The following is a 22,286-nucleotide window of genomic DNA, read 5'->3' as shown; positions in this document are numbered from 1 at the left end:
GTCCCTTGTGTCTCCTCTGCTCAGTCCCTTGTGTCTCCTCTGCTCAGTCCCTTGTGTCTCCTCTGCTCAGTCCCTCGATGCTTCTGCAGCATCCAATCTTCTCCACTTTGTCCTCTCTTTGCTGACAGTGCGGTGAAGGATTCGATTAGACAACGGATTTCCCTGCTTCTGCTAATCAGGAGTCACGAAGGGGCTTCCTCCATTCTCACCACAGCCCTGAGGCTGTGAGGAACCTGTCTGACTCACGTGGTTGTGGTTTCGAGCTGCACATTGGAGATCGTTGAGCTGACTGTCCAGCCTGATGCTTCAGTGCAGTGATGGGGGAAGGGGGAGGGAGGGGGAGGGAATGCTGGGCACGATCCTTTCCGTAAGTCTTTCAACTCGTCTGCCAGTTCCTTTGGAAGTTAAATTTCCTGCGAAACTAGTGGAAAAGAGAAGGGAGTTTCTCCCGGTGGCCTGGCCAACAATTCCCCCCTTTCATGGCTCTTTGTGAGGCCTCGCTGTGTGCAAGATGGCTGCCATGTCACTCCACTTCACAGCGATTATTGTAAAAGCGCTGTGAGACATTGGCGTTGTGCAAATGCACTTTCTTCCTCTCTTTACTTTAAATCTAGCTCAGGGCAGAGCAAGGAAGAGAGAGAAGAGAGGGGGAGCGAGAGAGAGAGGGGGAGCGAGAGAGAGGGAGAGCGCGGGAGAGGGGGGGTGAGCGGGAGAGAGTGGGGGAGCAGGAGAGAGGGGGGGGAGTGAGAGAGGGGGGGGGAGCAAGAGAGAGAGGAGCAGTGGGAGTGGGGGGGAGTGGGAGAGAGGAGGGGCGCGGGAGAGGGGGAGCGAGAGAGAGGGGGGGAGCGAGAGAGAGGGGGGGAGCGGGGGAGAGGAGGGGCGCGGGAGAGAGGGGGAGAGTGGGAGAGTGAGTGAGAGAGGGAGCGGGGGAGCGAGAGAAGTGGGAACCCACATTCATTGGGAAAAAAAGTTAGGGAAAAGAGATTTTTTTTATTATTTATCGACAAAGTGTACACGAGACTGGAAGCTGGCTGTGCACAGTACGGAGCAGAGTGAAGCTGGAGAAAGAACAGTGGCATCTTACCTAACCACGCTTAATAAGCTCAGGATCATTGCTATAGAAACAGAGGGTTTGACGGCAAAAAAAACACATCATGGGCTCTAAGCACTTGTTCTGTTATATGTGTCAGACCAACATCAAATGTAGCTTTGATCTCCGCACACCCCACCAAATTCTTGCCCCAAACCAAATATTTAGACGGTTCCAGTTAATTTCAAAATAGTTTTAGGCTTTGTCAGATGACACTGAATTGATCTGATTAGCATGGGATTGGGTAACTGAGCCCACGTCTGACACACAAGGTTTCTGGTCAGTTCCCAGCATTTGTTTGCACTTATATCAACAGCAACAGCAGAGAGCAGCCGACTCCATGGGAAGTCAGAATGCACCCAGACAATTCAAACTATGGGGTGAATCTCGTGGTTCAGGTGGACATTAAAGATCCCAGTGCGCTATTCGAAAAGAGGAAGGAGTTTCTCTCTCCCGGAGTCCTGGCCAACAATCCCTGTTCAAATTGGTCACTCACTCCATGGCTGTTTGTGGGGATGTTGCTATGTGCAAACTGGTTGACCACAAAATACAGTCACTACACTTAGCAGTGTATCCTGCGAAACGCTTCAATGATGTGATAAGGCGCTAAGTCAAATGGAAGGATTATTATTATCCCAGCCTTTCACGTCGGGAGGATGTCTCAAAGTGCTCCACAAGATTTACTGTAGAAGTATACATTTATAGGCGAATGTGGCAGCACAGTGACATCCCATAAACAGCCTTGAATGGAATGATTTTATCTGGAGTGGGGGAGTGAGGGCTGGGGTGAGGGGGGTGTGGGGGCCAGGACACCGGGAGAAAAACTGGTGTCTAATTTCGAGTGGTGGTGGGGGGCGGTGGTGGCTGAGGGAATTTTAATGTTTGCTCAAACAGGTCCTGGATTAGGGTCTCATCGCTGTTGAGATCGCCATGACGTGCAGGCAAACCTGCTGCTACATCGCCTTCTAACACGTAACTACTCTGCAGCCGTGCACGGTGTGGGATGTGACCGAGGCTGTGTTAAATGCAAAGGATTATTAAATCGGTTATGAAACTTTTCCCCATCAAGTCCTCAATCCTGCTGGGGTTTAGGCGTTTTACACTCATGGCCAATCCCTGCGCTCAGCCCCCGCTGGGGCGCTGCTGGGAAGCGGTGGGAATCGTTACGACTGACTTTCAGCACCGCGGTGGAGCCCAGGAGATGGGAAAGGTCTAACACCATGATTTCTACCAGAATTCCACAATAAGGGAACAGGAAGTGCGTCACACTGACTCCGCACTCACACACTCTGACTTCCATCGGAAATACTTCCACATGTTCTCATGAGTGCAGTCCTGTAGCTGTAGTGGTTAGAGCCCTCGCCTCGCAAGCAAGAGAACCTGGGTTCGATTCCCGGCAGGGCAAAACTTTGGGCAAGTTTCCTTACCCCACACGCCTCAGTTTACCCAGCAATAAGTAAGAACCCGGTTGTTAGTCATTTGACCGATCGCTTTCCAGGCGTAATGAACGCTTACAAAAATATTAATAAATTGGTCGCTTAATCCACAACTGTTTGTGGGACACTGCTGTTCCCAATTGGCTGCTGCGTTTCACCCACAAAGTGCAGTCAGTTCACTTTACCGTATAATCCTGTAAAGCGTTTTGAGATGTCACAATGACTTGATAAGGCACTGTATCAATGCAAGGATTATTATTATTATTATTATTATGCTCCCTGGAGTGTAATGTGCGCTCACAGCCCCAACATCCTCTGGTTCTGCACACACCTGTCTCTGGTGAAGCTGAGGAACCCACTGCTCACAATAACAACAATCCATTCCCTGGAACACGAGTCCCTAACACAGCACTTACCCCTCTATTACATAGGAACAGGAGGAGGCCATTCAACCCTTCGAGCCTGTTCCACTATTCTATAAGATCATGGCTGTCCTGTACCTCAAACTCCGATTACCTGCCCTTGCCCCGTATCCCTTGATACCCTGATCTAACAAAATTATTCTCGCACACCAGCACATTACGTACAATTCATCGCACAAGGCCGCTTTGTGGAAGTGGGAACTTGAGAGTTTCAGCCACTTAGAGAATCATAAAAATTTGAAGCACAAAAGAAAGTCTTTTGGGCTATCGTGTCTATGCCAGTCAGCGGTGGAGAACCTTTGTGGTCAGCCAATAAAATAAATTTTCTTGATTGAATACGTCTTGATTTATGTCATATAAATTAGCAAGTAGCAGATCTAAATGAGATTAAACGAGCCAAAGGGCCTTCTTCAATCAAATCAATCAATTTTGGTATATAATGGTAATAATAATCCTTGCATTTGAAAAAGGGCCTCATCACAATTTTGAGGTGTCTCAAAGGTTCATAGAATATATTATAACGTGCATTGAATATATATTTTGTGTACGAAACGCGGCAGACAATTGTGCACAGCAGCGTCCAAATTGTGACCAAATTATTATACTTTTTGGGGGGATTATTATCCCCGGAAAGCGATCTGCCAATCGACTAACAAATGGGTTCCTACTTACTGCTGGGTAAACAGAGGCGTGTGGAGGAAGAAAACTTGCCCAATGTTTTGCCCGGCCCGGGAATTGAACCCAGGTCCTCTCACTTGCGAGGCGAGTGCTCTAACCATTGAGCTACAGGCCTCCCCAATAATTTTGCAAGAACTTCTTCATGCAGAGGATGGTGAGAATGTGGAAGCAAAAAGCAGCTACTGTACATATCTAAGAGGAAATTTGAGGCAGGGGGAGAGAATGTCTCATATTTATGACAATTCCTGGTGTGGGCGAGTCGACCTTTTCAGTCGTGAGTTTCAAGAACAAACACAAGGCCAGAGCATTCGGATCAAACCTCCTCTGTGTCAGGCTCAGAGAAGGACTTGCTGGGTGGATGAGCATAATTTCATACACACAGACACTGATAATAAGCAGAATAATCATTGTGTTTCATATAGTGCTTTAATATGTTTTCGAGAAGTCTCAAAGCGCTTCACAGAATATACTGTAAAGTGAATTGACCGGATTGGCCATCAGCCCCTCCCACCCGCTCAGGGTCAGGCTCCGCCATTGTTAAGTGCTCTGAGACCCTACCCCACATGGAAGGTGCTATATAAGTGCAAGTTGTTGTATATTTTGTGGGCGAAAGGCACAGCAGTGGATTGACTGATCAAAATATTTTTTTTCATTTATTATTGTTACACTGATGGTAACGTGGCAATAATCAGGGCAATAACGTGTGCGGGAGCCACAACTGACTGGGGTTATTTGCAAATGAAAGAAGCCAATTTGAGAGGACATTAACTAGGTTATTTCCGCAGCTTTGAAAATATCTGTCTCAATACTCCGAGGAATATCAGGCTTACCCCATGGCTCAGAGGAACTGAGGGATCATCTCCTCAAAAAGCAGCTCCTTGCTCATTGGGAGCAAAGCCGCAAAGTGTGGGTGGGGGTGGGGGGAGCTCATGTCACACCTCTTGTTTCCCTCCGTCAGGTTGTTATTATATCAGGGACCTGAGCTATGGATGGGGGTAGGGGATTGCTGCACTGTCAGAGGTGCTGTTTTTTGGAGGTGAGAGAATAACCCAGGTCCCATCTCTTCAGGTTAAAGACCCTGAAATGTGATGGGAAACAAGATGGTGTGTTATCCGAATAAAATTGATCATTCCCAGGCTTCTGGCTGTTTATAGGAGTGTGCTGAGTGCCTACACACAACAGTCACTGCACTTGACAGTAACTGCCTTCAAAACGCTTCGAGACATTTCAGAATACACATCGCTCCATCTCTTTCTTTCCCTCTTTCTTTTTCCCTCCTTCCTTGCCCTCTCCCACTCCTTCCCTCCCCTCCCTCCTGTGTGTGAGCTTCTGAAAAGTAGGAACACTCCACAGAGGGAACCTTATTGGTTTCCCATGTTTTCTCAGACTGTCTGATTTCCCAGTTTGTGGTGGAGAAAGGAAGAGGGAATTTGCAGTCATAGATTAGTGAGCTGTTCCCCACTGGGCAATTAAGATGAGTTTCTATTGTAAGAATAATTGACTGAGTCCCAATCCGAGTTTAGAGGGAGTGGGGGCTCTGCCACAGACCCCAGGTAACCAAGCACTTTATTTAATCAGCTGACAATCTTGTTGCTGATAAAAAGTGCCTCTGAGTTAAAGGCGAGGGTTCGTTTCCTGAACCTGTCAATCACAGGTCCGAAATTCCACCTGGTCTTAGCCTGTGAGGCCGTTTAGCATGTCTTCGAAACCACTCCCTCTCTTGCCTCCTACCAGGCACACCTCAAGAACCTCCTCTACAACCATGCCTTCGGCCACCCTCCTACCCTGCCCTCTGCTCTCATGATCCCAACCCTCTCCCTCACCCCCCATCCCAGCAAGCTCGGGTCTCAATCCCTGACTATCCAGCACCTTGGGACATCCTCTCGACGTGAGAGGTCTTATACAAATGTAATTTTGTGTTTGTAACAATCGGGTAACAATAGCTTTGCTTTGCCAACCCAGAATCGAACCCAGGTTCTCTCGCTAGTGAGGCGAGCGCTCTAAACACGGCGCTACAGGACTGCACAAGGAACGGTGAAGAAAATTCTTCCAGTTTTTCTCAAAATAGAAACTAGATTCCAAATTAAGGTGGAAACAAAACGTTCACTACAGGTCGGTGCCACTTTAAACTTCAAGACAAAATTTATAGCATTCAAGAAGGTCATTCGGCCCATCGTGTCTATGATTATCCCTTTATAGGCACGTTCCGCCCACAAATCACAGGCATTACACTTTACAGTGTATCTGTGAAGAGTTTTGAGACATCTCAAAGACGTAATCAGGCGCTATATCAAATGCAAGGATTATTATGATTATAATTATCTGGTCAACTTTTGAAAGCTAATATGGAAAGCTAATTTAGCCTGTGCGTCACTGGATAGTGATATGTGCTCCTCCCAGAGCTGGAAGCAGAGGTCTGCGTATCTATGCGTCACAGGCTAAGACCGGGTAGAATTCCAAGTCCCTGTTCTCAATGCGGGGGAGGGGGGGGTTCGTGGGAGAGAGAGAAATAGTAATTTTCCATTAATCTCTCAGACTGATGGGCTTGACATGCGTGCGAAATAGTATATCCACATTGATGTTTTAAATTACATGTTTCATTTTGGATCACGGGGTAAGTATCAAAATGTAACTGAACGCTGGCTTCCCTGCCGTTATTTTCTGAGCCGGGCTTTAGGTTTGTGGTTAATCCCATTAATCCCGCTGTTTCTGCTGTTAAATGACAAGTGTGTAACATATTTCAGGTGTCTTAGAAACAGCAAGTGAGGCAGAACAAGGCTCTGAATTAAGCATTAGACATATGGTATGTTTTGGACTACACTCTTCTGCATGGATTTCCTGTAGATTATTGTGGAGTCCTATAGCTCAGTGGTTAAAGCCCTCACCTCGCAAGTGAGAGAACCCGGGTTCGATTCCTGGACAGGTTGAAATGTGAGGCAAGTTTCCTTAATCCACACGCTTCAGTTTACCAAGCATTAAGTAGGAACCCAGTTGTTAGTCGATTGGTGGATCGCTTTCCGGGGGTAATAATTCCTCCAAGAAATATAATAATGTGGCCACTCAATCCACGACTGTTTGCGGGACGCTGTTGTGCACAATTGGCTGCCGCGTTTCGCCCACAAAATGTGCAGACAATTCAATTTGCAGTATATTCTATGAAGCGCTTGGAGATGTCTCAAAGACATGATAAATATATATCAAATACAAGGATCTCGACCACAATCCCCCTCGCAGCCCCAATAATGCTCCTGCCCACCCAGCCAACAATCTCTCCCCGACCTAAATACAATCAGTCATTCACTTCATAGATCTTTGTGGGGATGTTGGATGTTGCTGTGCGCAAACTTGCTGCTGCATTTGCCTACAAATACAGTTACTACACTCAACACAGAGAACCAGACATGATGGAGAAGGGAGAGGAGGGGATATGGGAGAGGGGAATGGGAAGTTCGGAGGATTGTGTGGAGTTTAAACATGAATATGGACTAGATGGGCCAAATGGCCTGTCTGTGATGTATGGCTCTGTGTAACATGTTGAGATGTTTGACATTGTAGATACAACATCAAATACAACGGTTATCATTGTTGATACTAATTCAGACAATGCACCTGGTAATGCTGCAGCTTGGCTCCTTGTGTAATTATAGTTGGTCTGAGTAATTGGCGTGTACTCCCAGGCTCTGATCCACTCAGTGAACACACACGCACACAGACACACACACAGACACACGCACACACGCACAGACACACGCAGACACATACACACACACAGACATACACACAGACACACACACACACAGATACACGCGCGCACAGACACACACACACACACAGACACATACACACAGACACACACACACACAGACACATACACACAGACACACAGATACACGCGCGCACAGACACACACACACACACACAGACACATACACACAGACACACGCACACACAGACACACAGACACACACACACAGACACACACACACAGACACACGCACACACGCACACAGACACACATAGACACACAAACACAGACACAGACACACGGCAGACACATACACACACACACACAGACACACACACACAGATACACGCACACACAGACACACACACAGACACACACACAGACACACACACACACAGATACACGCACACACAGACACACACAGATGCACACACACACGCACAGGAAACCCACCTGATGCTGTAAAAGGAGCATAAACAGCATAGAGGAATTTCAATGTTCACATTCCTTATATGGAGTTAGACTGACCTCTTATATGGAGAAGACCTTCCTCTTTGACGATGATCACCTCGTCCCTCTCCCTGGCTCAGCGTCGTGCTCTGCCACTGTTAAGCGCTCTGCAACACTGTCCTGCCTGTGGGGCGCTGTGTAAATGCAAGTTGTTGTTATTGTAACATCATAAGTAGGACTGAGGAAGCAATCTCAGAATAATACTTGCAGTTACACCAAGGCAGTAAATCATGAGGGCACAAGTTGAAGGGTTGCAAAGAGCAACTTAAGGACAAGTACCAGGAATTATCTCTTTACACAGTGGACAACTAGTGACAGGAAGAGTACTCAAAGCCAAGACATTGGATTTGTTTAAGAAACAGCTCTGTACATATCTGTACTAATAATCTTCTATTTTATGTACTAATAAAACGACAAAGTCTGACTGCACTTCAAGAAGGATCTCAATAACTGATCAATGTAGAAACATATTTTATACCTTACCAGAAAGGCCTTGCAACTGGGAGTGACATGGGCATATTTGTTTTTGGATATCACCTATCGTTCATGAGTTATGGCCTAAAATTTATTTCAGTTTTGAGTTTTTTGCTGCTGGCCGCCGAGTCAAAGAGGTGCTGTGGCATCGTGCATCACAGAGCACCCACGTATGTACGCACACACTGTGGGGTGCTGGCCGCGCTGGCTGACCGTGGCGGTGTGGTCTGCTGTGTCACAGAGCATGCAGCAAATCGGCAGTAACAAAATAAAGAACACAGACAAGTCACGGCAACAACAACAAAATTACATTTTTAAAGCACCGAGTCCTCCCACTGAGTATAGATAAAGATGAAATGTCTGTCTCTGGTTCTGTCTGTGTGTTAATCTACATTCCTTATTGGATCCTTTGGTTGCAAGCGTAGCTGCAAAGCGTACAGCTAGTAACATACAAAGAACCAGAGATTTGGGGGTTAGAGGAGAAGAGCTGAGTTTTGGGAACTGAACAGCTAACAGCAACCAATCTCGACGAAAAAGGGAACTCTTACAATCAACATGGATCGATGCACGTTAACAAGTCGACTCCTCCATCAAAGCTACTATATTGATCCCATCAACCCTTTGCAGTGAACTTTACTAACCTATTATAAGCATTCATTTGATTTGATGAAACGTATAACTTTGATTTGCATAACCTTGTTAATCTTTTATTGAATTTTACTACTTAAAAGGATATTTGTGTTAGTTTAGATTTCACAGAGTCTCAAATTTAAACAAATTTACAGGTCAATGCTGTGATGAGGAGGATGGGACGATGGGTATTCTGGGAGGATGAAATCAGATGAGCTGAAGGGGCTTTCCTCTTTCGAACCAGTCTTGTGATCTTAGTGATTTTCTTTGGACAGTGCAATGTTAGGCTGGTGTCAAAGGGCACTGTATTACGATTCACTCAATATGGCTGGGGTTAGAGGATGAAATGAATTATGCTGCTGTGTATTTGGCTTGATTGATGGCACCAACCCATCCCTACGCATCCCAATGCATCACCCTGTCATCCCCGCTCTATTAGTGCAATGAAGCTTTTCCATGTTATTTGCTTTTGTGCCATTTCCGAAGGAGAAGAAGCAGACGTAGGCTTTGATTTACGGACATGGATTTAATGACAGTCCACTGCACCCACAACCAGAAACATTCCATTAGATTCTCAAATACAACCTCAGGAAAAAGGAGGGAAAGGGGAAAAGCAAATCTTGTAAAGTGCTTCACACCGTCATTAAAGCTGCTTACACTACCTTTGCATTTTTATTTAATTCTAAAGCACTTCTCATTTTATTTTTGGTCAGACATGCATGGGCAGGGGACATGACCTTACTCCTTATTCATAGGAACAGGAGGAGGACCATAAGAACAGGACCATAGGAACAGGAGGAGGCCATTCAATCCCTCAAGCCTGTTCCACCATTCTATTAGATCATGGCTAATCTGTACCTCAACTCCAAATACCTGCCTTTGCCCCTTATCCCTTGATACTCATCTAATCCAAGATAGTTCAGATGGAGATTGGCAAGAGCCAATGCTTGGGGGATCCCCAGAGTGTGTGTTGGGGTAACTGCTGGGGTTTAGCCTTCTAATTGGAAACAACAACAACAGCAACAAATTACATTTTTATAGTGCATTTCATGTCGGGAGGACTCCCCAAGGCACTGGACAGTCAGGGATTTGGACCCGAGCTGGGGGTTGGGATCAAGAGATGTAGAGGACAGGGAGGGTGGGGGTACGAGGGTGACCAAAGGTGTGGTCAAAGAGGAAGGTCTTGAGATGGGCCTTCAAGGAGGCAAGCGAGCAGGAACACTGGTAGCCTTCCCACTCTGTGTCCAGCTGGAACCATCCCAAACAATTAGGGCTTTGGATTGCAGAATTATCAGGTGCCCAGGTCAGGAGAACCTTGTAATTCTCCAGTGAGATCACCACAGTCACTGAGATCAAAGAAAAAGGGCTGGAAATTATTTACCATTGGAGCTGTCAATCATGTCTCAGCCTGGGTCAGTGGATCACACTCTCATCTCCAGGTTAGAAGGTTGTGGGTTCAAACCCCACATGAGGACTATGAGCTCACAGTCTAGGCTGACACTGCAGTGTAGTGGAAGAGTTGAATTAACAGAACTTCCTTCCCTCAGAGGAGACTTTAAACTGAGGTCCTGTCTCTCTGTACATTAAAAATCTTGTGACACTGTTCGAGAAGAAAAGGGAGAGTTCCTTCTGGTTTGCTGGCCAGCAATGCTCCAGGTAAAAATAATCCACCATTCACTTTATGGATGTTTGTGGGACATTGAGTGCACAGATTGGCAAGTACGTTTGTCTACAAAATATACAGTCACTACACTTTACTGTAACATTCTGACCGTTTCGCCCACAAATATACGGTCAATTCACTTTGCAATCTATTCTGTGAAGCGCTTTGAGACGTCGAGAAGACGTGAAAAGCACTATATCAAATGCGAGGATTATTATTATTATTATAAGTGCTTTGAGGTGTCCCTCCGACTGTGTCAAATGCAAAGATTCATCTCCTCTAGATCCACTTGGAGATTGCTCTTGTTACACCCACACAACAACAACTTGTACTTATATAGCGCCCCTCCATGCCGGGCGGTGTCTCAGAGCACACAGCTGACAAACATTAACACAGTCAAACCGCCTTCAAACCCATCTCAACTACTGGGGGAGATTTTAGAATCAAGGAATGTTTGGGCTGAGAAAGAGGTCATTCCTGCCCAAGCTGGCTCTCTGTAGGAGCTCTCGCACACTCCCACCTCCTGCCTTTGCATCTATTTTTAAACTGCTATTGAATAAACAAATTTCACCATTGATTCCATAATTTTCAGATCTGTTATGAAACATCACATTTTTCCCTCTATTCTTAAAGACTGCCTCTCTCCCCCATTCTGCGAAGTGCTTTAAGGGTCTAGAAGATAAGGCGCGATAACAAATGCAAGGATTATTATGATAATGGAGCTGCTCCCTGGAGAACACAAGGCAGAAAAACCTTGGATGTTGCTCATTCCCAGTCAATATAGGGGTGTGGAACCAGAGCTCAACTGACTGTCTGTATAAACCCAGAGTCCATGCTGCTACCCGCTTAAATGACCATTCTGTATTTGTGTTGACCTGTAATTTCTCAAGATAAAAATCTGATAAAACAGATTAATTAGGATTCACTAGATGGTGCTGTTATCTTTACAGTTGTCATAAAATGTCCTATTTCTCATCTATTCTTTAACACAAGGGATTTAGTTCAATGGCACTTTGAATAATCTGTATGCCCTTTCTTACGGCTAATTCTAAATCTACTGAGTGAATATAACATTGTAGGTCTTGACGCTTGCAGTTTATTTTTATAAATACTGTATATAGAAATATCACAGGTTAGGTACAGCTCCACTCTCTGAACCGTAATAATCCCAGATTTAAAACAGAAGTGGCTGGGAACACTCAGCAGGTCAGGCAGCATCTATGGAGAAAGGAAAGTGAGTTAACTTTTCAGGTCAATGACCCTTCTCTCTCCATGAATGCTGCCCGACCTGCTGACTTCTGCTTGTATTTCAGATTTCCAGCATCTGCAGTATTTTGCCTTAATAGTCCTAGTGTTGCTTACTGTACTGTACCTACGTTACATTCACAAGATCATGTCCCCTCCACCACCTGCTCTCCTCAGCATTCTTGCTGAATTGCATTAGCCACAGCCAGTCCCATCCAACACTAAATTACTGGCCTCTCTGGGGCTAACTGTATCTGGGGATTCCGTTGAGATTGCAGATGTTAATTTCACTGAATGTGCGAAACAAGGAGAAACTAATCCCACTGGCGGGTGGGTCGGTAACCCGAGGACACCGATTTAAAATAGTTGTTAAAAGAAACAGAGGGGAGGTGAGGAGAAATGTTTTTACACAGCGAGTTTTTGCCTGAAAGGGAGGTGGAAGCCGATTCGGTAACAACCTTTAAGAGAGAAGTAGATAATTATTTGGGGAGGATAAATTTACAGGGCTTTGGGGAGAGTGCGGGGGAGTAGGATTGATTTGGAAGCTCTTTTCAAAGATCTGCAAAGACTCCAGGGCACTACTCCAGGGTGACCAAAACGTCATGACACCATTACAATATCTAATAAGTCTTAAATATTTTTTTTTAGATAATAGGATAGTTATCGTGACTTTTTGGTTATCCTGTACAATAATAATAATCCTTCCATTTGATATAGTGCCTTAACACATCAAAATGTCTCAAAAGTGCTTCACAGAATATACTGTAAAGTGTAGTGACAGTGTATTTTGCGGGTGAAATGTGGCCAGTTGTGCATAGCAGTGTCTCACAGACAGACATGGAACGAGTGACCAATTTTTTTACAATCAAAAACAGAAGTCGCTGGAAACACTCAGCAGGTCAGGCAGCATCTAGGGAGAAAGGAAAGTGAGTCAACATTTCAGGTCCACGGCCCTTCATTCTGACCTACTGAGTGTTCAAAGCGACTTCTGTTTTTGTTTCAAATTTCGGCATCTGCAGTATTTGGCATTTTGTTTATGACCAATTTTTTTATTGGGGGATTGTTGGCCAGGACACCGGGAGAGAGAAACTCCCTTCTCNTTTTTGAATAGCGCCGTGGGATCTTTACCATCCACCTGAACAGGTAGTTTAACATCTCATCTGACAGACAGACAGACAATGCCACACACAACAAGCATTGCACTGGAGAGCCAGTTTAGATGATGTGATTGTCTATGATTGATCTTGTGACACAATTGTCAAAGCTGATAACAGATCTGGCAGGAATTGGAGGGCAAACTGGTCACTGGGGGCAGGGATTCTTCCCACTCAGCTCCTGTTTACCCTACAAACCAAAGCCCTAACTGGACAAGCCGTGGGAAAGTTTGTAAGGCAGTGTTCTCAATGGCGAGCTATGCAGGTTTAGCTGGTTGGACTCCAGCAGTTACCCCAACACAAACTCTGAGATCTCCAAACCTTGGCTCTTGTCAACTCGCGCCCATTGTGTCAGCCTGGCTCAGGTGGTAGCACTTTCCCTTCTCAGTCAGTCAGAAGGGTTCAAGCTCAACATTGGGATTTGTGCTGACAGTCTTGGCTGCTGCTCCAAAACATTACTGTGGAACGAAGCATTGCTGGAGGTGTCGCTGATGTTAAACCAACGTCCTCTCTACCTGTGATAGACCCTGTGGCACAATCAGAAAAAAGGGAGTTTTTCTGGTGTCCTGGCTGACAATCGCCCAGATTAATCATTCCAGTTAGAGAGCTGGATTAATCGCATGATTACATGATTGTTTGACCCATCTCATCCCATCCTTTGTGGAGTCCAGTAGATTAGTGGTTAGAGCTCCTGCCTCGCAAGCGAGAGGATCTGGGTTTGATTCCCTAGCAGGGCAAAACATTGGGTAAATTTCTTTACAGCAGGTTGTGGAGCAGGCCACAACCAGCTGAGCGGAAGGAGTAGACAGGTTGATATAGGGTCAGCAGGTCGCAGAGGTAGGGAGGGGCAAGGCTGTGGAGGACCTTGAGGGCAAGGACGAGAATGAGCTTATGACCTGAAGGGGATTCACAAGTGGTGTTTCACCCTGCTGAGCAAAGGAACAACGAGAGAGAGAGAGAGAGAGAAGAGAGGGAAAGAGAAAAAGAGATGAGAGAGATCAAAACAGAGAGAGAAGACCTTTTCAAAAGAGCCGTGAGAATCCATCACAGTGACCTTGTCAGCCGTGGGAGCAGGGGGAAAGCTAAGGCATTGCCAGGCTGTTAATAATAGAAATCCATTAATTATTCCACAAGCTCCACCGAAGATAGAATCCACGTCACTCGCCCCTGCCCGTCTGCGTTCTCGCTCGCTTGTGCTGTCCCAGGGAGGAGACACAGTCATTCTTCTGCGTTGCTCAAATCTGCTCAGTGCATCCCACTTTCCATCTGTACCCTGTCTCCCAGGGCTCCTGACACCACCCACATTCACTCCATTTCTCAAGAGTTCTGGGGAACAAGAGCCACCGTTTGTAGATTCGTCGTCCGTTTGTAGTGGCCAGACTTCAGGCTTAACCAACTGGGTCAGGATGAAATGTTCTGCTTGGCTGCGATGACCCCTTTGGGAGCGCTCACCAGTGACTGAGTAGCAGCCTCGCTCACTCAGCATCAGAGTCTTGTAGCTCAGTGGTTAGAGCACTCACAACAACAACAACAAGATTCCATTTATAAAGCGCCTTTCAGGTCAGGAGGATGTCCCCTCGCCAGCGAGAGGACTAGGTTTTTAAATCCCGGGCAGAGTGAAACATTGGGCAGGTTTCCTTACTCCACACACCCCTGTTTACCGAGCAGTAAGTGGGAACTGTTTGTTAGTCGATTGATGGATCGCTTTTCCAGGGATAATAATCCCTTAAAAAAAGTAATAATAATTTGGTCGCTCAATCTATGATTCTTTGTGGGACACTGCTGTGCATAATTGGTTGCGCATTTTGCCTACAAAATATACAGTCAATTCACTTTACAATATATTCTGTGAAGCGCTTTGAGACGTCTCGAAGATGTGATAAGGCGCTGTATCAAATGCAAGGTATTATTATTATCCTTATTATAAACCCCGCCTTGGGACTTTGAGCTCCCAGTCCAATCTAGGTCAGTGCTGGAGGATGTTAAAGATCGTACTATTGGAAAAGAGAAGGGAGTTCCTCCCAGTGTCCTGCCAAGCAATTGGATGTTCACGTCATAGCTATGTGTGAGGCATTATCTGTGCACAAAATGGCTGCAACTTTTGAGGACAAAATACAGTAATTACTTAATCACAGTAATGATGCAGATGGGGAGGAATATAAGGTAGCCAGTAGCAGAATTAAAGGGAGTTTAGGAAGAACTTTGTCATGCAGAGGATGCTGTTGAAAGCTGCGTTTGCCAAAAGCATCAACATATTTATGAGGAAACTTGTAGCATACATGAGGGAGAAGAGGAGTGTGGGAGAGGGGGTTTTAGGAGGGGTTGAGGCTTGTGCGAGCTTGGCCAAACGGTGCTTTCCATGCCAAAAATGTTCTATGTAATTCTATAAAATAATAGTAATAAGCCTTGTATTTGATACAGCACCTATCACATTGGTGAGATGTCTCAAAGTTCTTCACAAGATTTATTGTAAAGTGAATTGACTGTATATTTTGTGGTTAAAATGCAGCAGCCAATTGTGCACAGCAGCGTCCCACAAACAGCCGTGGATTGAGTGACCAAATTATTATTATTATTTTGCAGGGATTATTACTCTCGGAAAAAACAATCTGCCAATCGAATAACAATGAGGTTCCTAATTACTGCTTGGTAAACAGAGGCGTGTGGAGTAAGGAAACTTGCCAAAAAACCAAAACAATAATAAATTGGTCATTTTCAATCTACGACTGTTTGTGGGACATTGCTGTGCGCAATTGGCCGCCGCGTTCGCCCACAAATATACAGTCAATTCACTTTACAGTGTGTTCTGTGAAGCGCTTTGGGACGTCCTCCCGACGTGAAAAGCGCTATATCAAATGCAAGGATTATTATTATTATTATTATTGCCCAACGATTGCCCGGCCCGGGAATCGAACCCAGGTCCTCTCACTTGTGAGGCAAGTGCTCTAGCCACTGAGCTACACAAATGAGACTTGCCATGATTTTTCTGTCTAAACTACAAGTTGATTCTGTGTGTGTATCACAGTGTCCCGTCGAGACCCTGCTTGTTCTGCTCGTTTATTTCTAATTAGGCTCCATTTCCTCTGGTTTTACCTCGAGCCCCAGCCTTCAGCGAATTCAAACAAGCCTCAGTGATGGAGTGACGCGTAATGCCTTCTGCCGGTGGTTTCCACAGCACTGACACCAGCAGAAGCACTAATACCCCACTTCAAAATTACCTCAAGATTAATCGGCTGAATTATCTATCTAATTTCCCTGCTCGCAGTTTTGGAAATTGATTAAGTATGTATTTCTGCCTTCAATCATCGGCAGCTAAATATCAATCTGTTCGATTTTGACTGATGGGGAGGGGAGAGGGGAGAAAGTGTGACAGGATTGGAACAGGATTTCACGATTAACAATCCAGAATCGCCGGTGGTACAGTCCTCGGCTGAAGTAATTCAAGGTTCTCTCACTCACACTGTAATCTTCCTCAGAAGCTATTCCACAATCTGCCTCCAATCCGCTCTGGTCTGTCGCTAGTGCTCTCGCCTCTGGGTCAGAATAATAATAATTTGATATAGAGTCATATCACGTCTTTGAGACGTCTCAAAGCCCTTCATGGAATAGACTGTAAAGTGAATTGACTGTATATTTTGTGGGCGAAACGTGGCAGCCAATTGCGCACAGCAGCGTCCCTCAAACAGCCGCGAATTGAGAGACCAGATTATTAATATTTTGGGCCGAGCCTGTCATTGTAAAGCTCTCTGAGACTCTATTCTATATGAAGAGCGCTGGATAAATTCAAGTTGATATTATCCTGAGGTTTAATGGCCATTACAATGAGAAACACTCCCTTTTCTCAAACTGCCAGTATTTAACATCCACCTGAACAGGCAAATGGTCCATGACTTAATGTCTCCTCTGAACAATTGTGGCTCTGGTGATATATTTGTACTGCTGTGCCAGTGTGTCAGGGTAGACTGGGAACTCTGTGCATCCAGACACGGGGCTCGAACCCACAACCTTCTTAGTGGGAGGTGAGAGTGCTCCTGACTGAGCCAAACACACAGTCATTGATACTCTGGGACAGTTCATGCTTTAGGTTGAATCAAGACTTTTACCAAACTCCTTCCCCTCCGAGCTGTCAAGTGTGTAATCCGGAGAGGATTTCCACAGAGACATGCATCTGAAGCATCCAGTCCTCTCTCCATGGTAACGCAGTTCTCTTGTAAATCCCACATGCCATTTCTTTGTAGTCATGGAGAACTCCCACAGTACCCCACTGTGTGAAATTACACTGATGTCAGAAAGCAATTTCATTATTGATGCCATCTTCCCAATGCAGAATGTCCCCAAGCTAGCAAACATAATAACTTATGTTAATATTAAAACACATGCTCTTACTTTAATATGAATCCTCCAAGACCCCCTTTTTTCTTTTGAACCTATTTCCTGTTGTTTGTAAACTCCACTCCTCCAGCTGTGGTCTGTAATAATGGTTATAATAATTCTTTATTGATTCAGCGCCTTATTACATTGTGGAGAAGTCTCAAAGTGCTTCTCAGGATACATTGTAAAGTGGAGCTTATTTTGTGGGCGAAAAGTGGCAGCCAATTTGGGCCCAGCAGTGTCCCACAACCAGTCATTGATGAGTGACCAATTTTATCTGGGGGATTGTTAGCCAGGACACCGGGAGAGAAACTCTATTCTCTTTTCCAATAGAGTTGGATGGCTAATGTCTGCCTGATCTGACAGATGGGACTTTGATTAATGTCTTATCCAGAGGATAAAGTGGCAGATCCTCGCCAGTTTTGTTTGGGATTCCTCTCTGTGCTGTCTCCTCCTGGTCTCACTCCACAGAGAAACCTCTGGACACCTCTTTACATGTCTTGTAGCAGTCCTGTAGCTCAGGGGTTAGCGTGCTCGCCTTGCGAGCGAGAGGACCCAGGTTTGAATTCTGGGCAGGGTGAAATATAGGCAAGTTTCCTTCCACATGTCTCTGTTTACCCAGCAGTAAGTAGAAACCCAGTTGTTAGTCAATTGGCGGATCGCTTTTCTGGAGGTAATAATCCCTTCAAAATAAATAATAAGAAAAATTTGGTGACTCAATCCATGACTGTTTGTGAAGCACTGATGTGCTACATTTTGCTCACAAAATACAGTCATTTCACTTTACAATATATTCTGTGAAGCACTTTGAGATGTCTCGAAAATGTGATAAGGCGCTATATCAAATGTAAGGATTAATTATGATTATTATCATAACCAATAATCCTCGCTTTGATGCAAACCGACAACATCAATTTACCTCAAAGAGCTTCACAGCGAATTATTGTCAAGTTAATGACTATGTATTTGTGGATAAGCGCTGAATCCATGCAATTTAATCGTGGCAGAGCAATATCAAGAGATTTTATTTTTTGGGTCAGCCGGGTGTCTGACACATGCGGAAACCTATCACCAGACTTACAGAATATACTGTAACGCGAACTGACTGAATATTTTGTGGGTAAAACGCGACAGCCAATTGCGTACAGTGGTGTCCCACAAGGTGCTGTATTTGGTTGGTATTTGAGGGTAATATCCTAACAGGCAGTAATTCTCTCACACTGCAGCCTGAAGTCTGAAGCCTGGCTTCTGTGCGGAATATTAAGGTGTGTTGCCAGTTGGGAAATTGTCGAGTGCTGGCATTGTGATTGATGTCGAAAATTAACGCCTTTCCTCATCAAGTTGGCTGCCAAATCCCATGGGCGATGCTGTCAGAAAAAGCTCTCGATCTGTGAAGCCGTTTGATCAAATGTCAGTGTAGGAGTTACTGTGGCGGAGTGCGATTACCTTCTCTTCCCTAATCCCCGTCGTTGGTCATGTGAAAAACTATTGTCAGGAAGACAGGCAAGTGGCCTACTTTCATCTGCTCGGCGGCTTGCTGCCGACTGACTCTCAGCAAACAGGTTGCTCCAGTTAATCTACAGCCCTCCTCCGACCTCATTTACATTCAATTCTGGGCACCTGATCTTAAACAGATAATGTGGCAACATCCCTCTGCAGAAATGGCTGCCACGCCCTCCCCCGACGCCCATATAGTCAAGGCTTTAGTCCTCCCGACGTGAAAGGCGCTATACCAATGTCATTTTTTTGTTGTTGTAGTTTAGTCAATCCCACAAATCTGCTTTAATAATAATCTAAATGATAATCTTTGCATTTGATATAGCGCCTTATCACATTGTTGCGAAGTCTCAAAGCGCTTCCAGAATATGATGTAAAGTGAATTGACTGTACATTTTGTCCCCAAAACAATAATATAATTTGAATAATATTTCATGTCAGAAGGACATCTCGATGCACTTTACAGGATATACTGACAGAGGAGTGACTGTATTATGGGTGAACGTGACAACCCAATTTGCATATGATCCACAAACAGACATAATTTTATCTGGGGGATTGTTTGCCAGATTATCGGGAGAAATTCCCTTTTTTTGGACCCTAACCTTAACACATGTGGAAACCCATCACCTTGCTTAAGAGTATCCAAGCCAAGTTGAGAATTCCATGCATCCCAACCTACATATAGATAGATTGGAATGGAACACACACTCTCTCCCTGGAGGGACACATCCTGCTTACTTAATTCCAGAGATTATTAGGTGTGGGTTGGCAAGAGCCAAGGCTTGGGGAGTGCTGGAGGTAGGGTGTGCGTTGTGGTACTGCTGGAGTCCAACCAGCACGGACTATATGAATTCCAGGTTTTGATGTGGGAGATTTGACCCCACAACCCTCTGACTCTGAGGCGAGACCACTGAGCCAGGCTGACACTCACTTTCAGACATCCTCCCAATTTGAAAGGCAAATAAGGATTATTAATATGACTGTAAGGATAAACCAACTATTAGGGCACCCAGCGACAATTGGCTGAGATGAATGAACTTAGCCATGATGAGAGGCTGCATAGACTTTGGTTCGATCACACAGAGCTGAGGAGGCTATAAGGTGATGTGATTTGAGATTTAAAAACAATGCCTGGAATTGACGAGCGAGTAGAGGGATCTTCTCTCTGATAGATGGATCCAAAACAATGGGACGTTATCGTAAAATTAGAGCTGGGCCGGTTAGAAGTGTTCTTCATACACACAGAGGGTTGTGAGAATGTGCAGTACACAACCACAGAGACAGGATCAGTTCAAAGGGAAGCAAATGTATTAAGGGATACGGAGAAAAGGAAGATTCTTCTGGGTTCAAACATCGTGTATTGAGCTTCTAGTCTACGTTTCGAAAAGGATTCTTCCATTTGAAAAAGAGAAGGGCGTTTCGGCCAGTATTCCAGTCAACAATCGTACAGAATGAATACATTTCGGAACTCGCGGTGAGCCCATTGGCTCTGTGTTTGCCTATCAATACAGTTGCGATACCTGACAGCAATTCTAGGTGCTGTATCAAATGTAAGGAATATTAAATGGAATTAAAAGGTAATAATAATACTAATCCTTGTATTTGATACAGCGCGTTTCAAGTCAGGAGGACGTCTCAAAGTGCTTCACAAGTTAATATTCCTTGTGCAAAATACTGCAGATGCTGGAAATGTGAAACAAAAATAGAAGACGCTGAGAACACTCTGCAGCTCAGGCAGCATCTATGGAGAAAGGAAGTGAGTCTGTGTATTTTGTGGGCGAGATGTGTCAGCGCACAGCAATGTCCCACAAACAGCCACAGAGTGAGCGACTGTTTTTATTTGGGGGATTGTTAGTCAGGACCTGAAGAGAGAAACTCCCCTCTCTTTTCCAATAGCGCCACGGGATCTTTAACTCCAACCTGAACAGGGCACAGATAGGAGTGCGGTTTAATGTATGAATGCTACTGTACCACACCTCTCATTTATCCTGTCAGCAGAGGTGATGTGCAATGTGCTAAACCTTTGTGGAATTCAGTAGGTTGGAGGTTAGAGAACTTACTCGCAAGCGAGAGGACCTGGGTTCAATTCCTGGGCAAGGCGAAACGATAGGCAAGTTGTATTGTATAGTTTGATGGGGCAGAATTGATATAAACTGACAGAAATACGATTATAATCTACAATTCCCATTAGACTGTTTGAAGACAATGTGTTGAAGATGATAAACATTTATCAGCGTTTTTTAAAGCTTTCAAACATTGCTGAGCGTGAGTTTTATTCCAATCGCTGAAGACCGGTGACTGATGATTATAAATGGAAATTTAGGCTCAGCAAGTTCTCCCGTACACTATTAGGCATTCGCAAGCAAGGGGACCTGGGTTCAATTCCTAGGTAGGGAAAAATCTTAGGCAAGTTTCCTTACTCCACACGCCTCTCTTTAGCAAGCAATATGTAGGAACCCAGTTGTGAGTCGATTGGCGGTTCACGTTTCTGGGGGTTATAATCCCTTAAAAAATAAAACAATTGGGTCGCTCAATCCACGACTATTTGTGGGATACTGCTGTGCAGAATGGGCTGCTGTGTTTGGCCATAAAATATACAGTCAATTTACTTTACAGTGTATTCTGCGAGATATCTCAAAGACGTGATGAGGCGCTATATCAAATGCAAGGATTATTATTATTAATCTGAGATCAATTAGTTGCTTTCGAGCAGACGTCTTTGCGAGGGGGACATATGTCCACAAAAATGAATGACTCCTATTGAGGAAGTAAATATCCACATCACCTACATGCAAACTAAACACAATGTGAAAACTCTTCTCTGTGAGACTCAAAATACCCAGACTTAAAAAGTGCAACCGCACATTAGTTGTGTTAAGCATATGGACGTTCTAGTTATTCGAGAGCAGAAGGCTTTTAAGATAAGCTGTCAAGTCGTATGTATAGAAAACCTAAATAGTGCGTCATTCTTCTTAAACATAACCAGTTCCATTAAATAACTGGTCAAAAACCCCGTGGCTCTAATGGAAAAGAGAATCTCTCTCCTGGCCGACAATAACTCGGATACAATTGGTCACTTGCTCCATGGCTGGTTGTGGGACATCGCTGTGTGCAAATTGGTTGCCCACAAAATGCACCCAGTCAAACCACTTTACAGTATATTTTGTGGTCTTTTGAGCTGTATCTCCATTATAATCGACATGAAAAAATATTAAAGAGTGCGTGTGTGCGCGGTGGTGATAATGGAGGGGGAGAGGGAATAGGAGAGTGAAATTGGTTTGGAGAGCTCACGTGAAGAAAAACATCAGTGTAGATTTGTTGGCCCAGTGGCCTGTTGTTGTATCACACTGTGATTGTAAGAAATGGTT

Source organism: Callorhinchus milii, unplaced genomic scaffold, assembly GCF_018977255.1.
Source record: "Callorhinchus milii isolate IMCB2004 unplaced genomic scaffold, IMCB_Cmil_1.0 Scaffold24, whole genome shotgun sequence".
NCBI classification, from domain to species: domain Eukaryota; kingdom Metazoa; phylum Chordata; class Chondrichthyes; order Chimaeriformes; family Callorhinchidae; genus Callorhinchus; species Callorhinchus milii.
Note: the sequence above shows the minus strand (reverse complement) of the source record.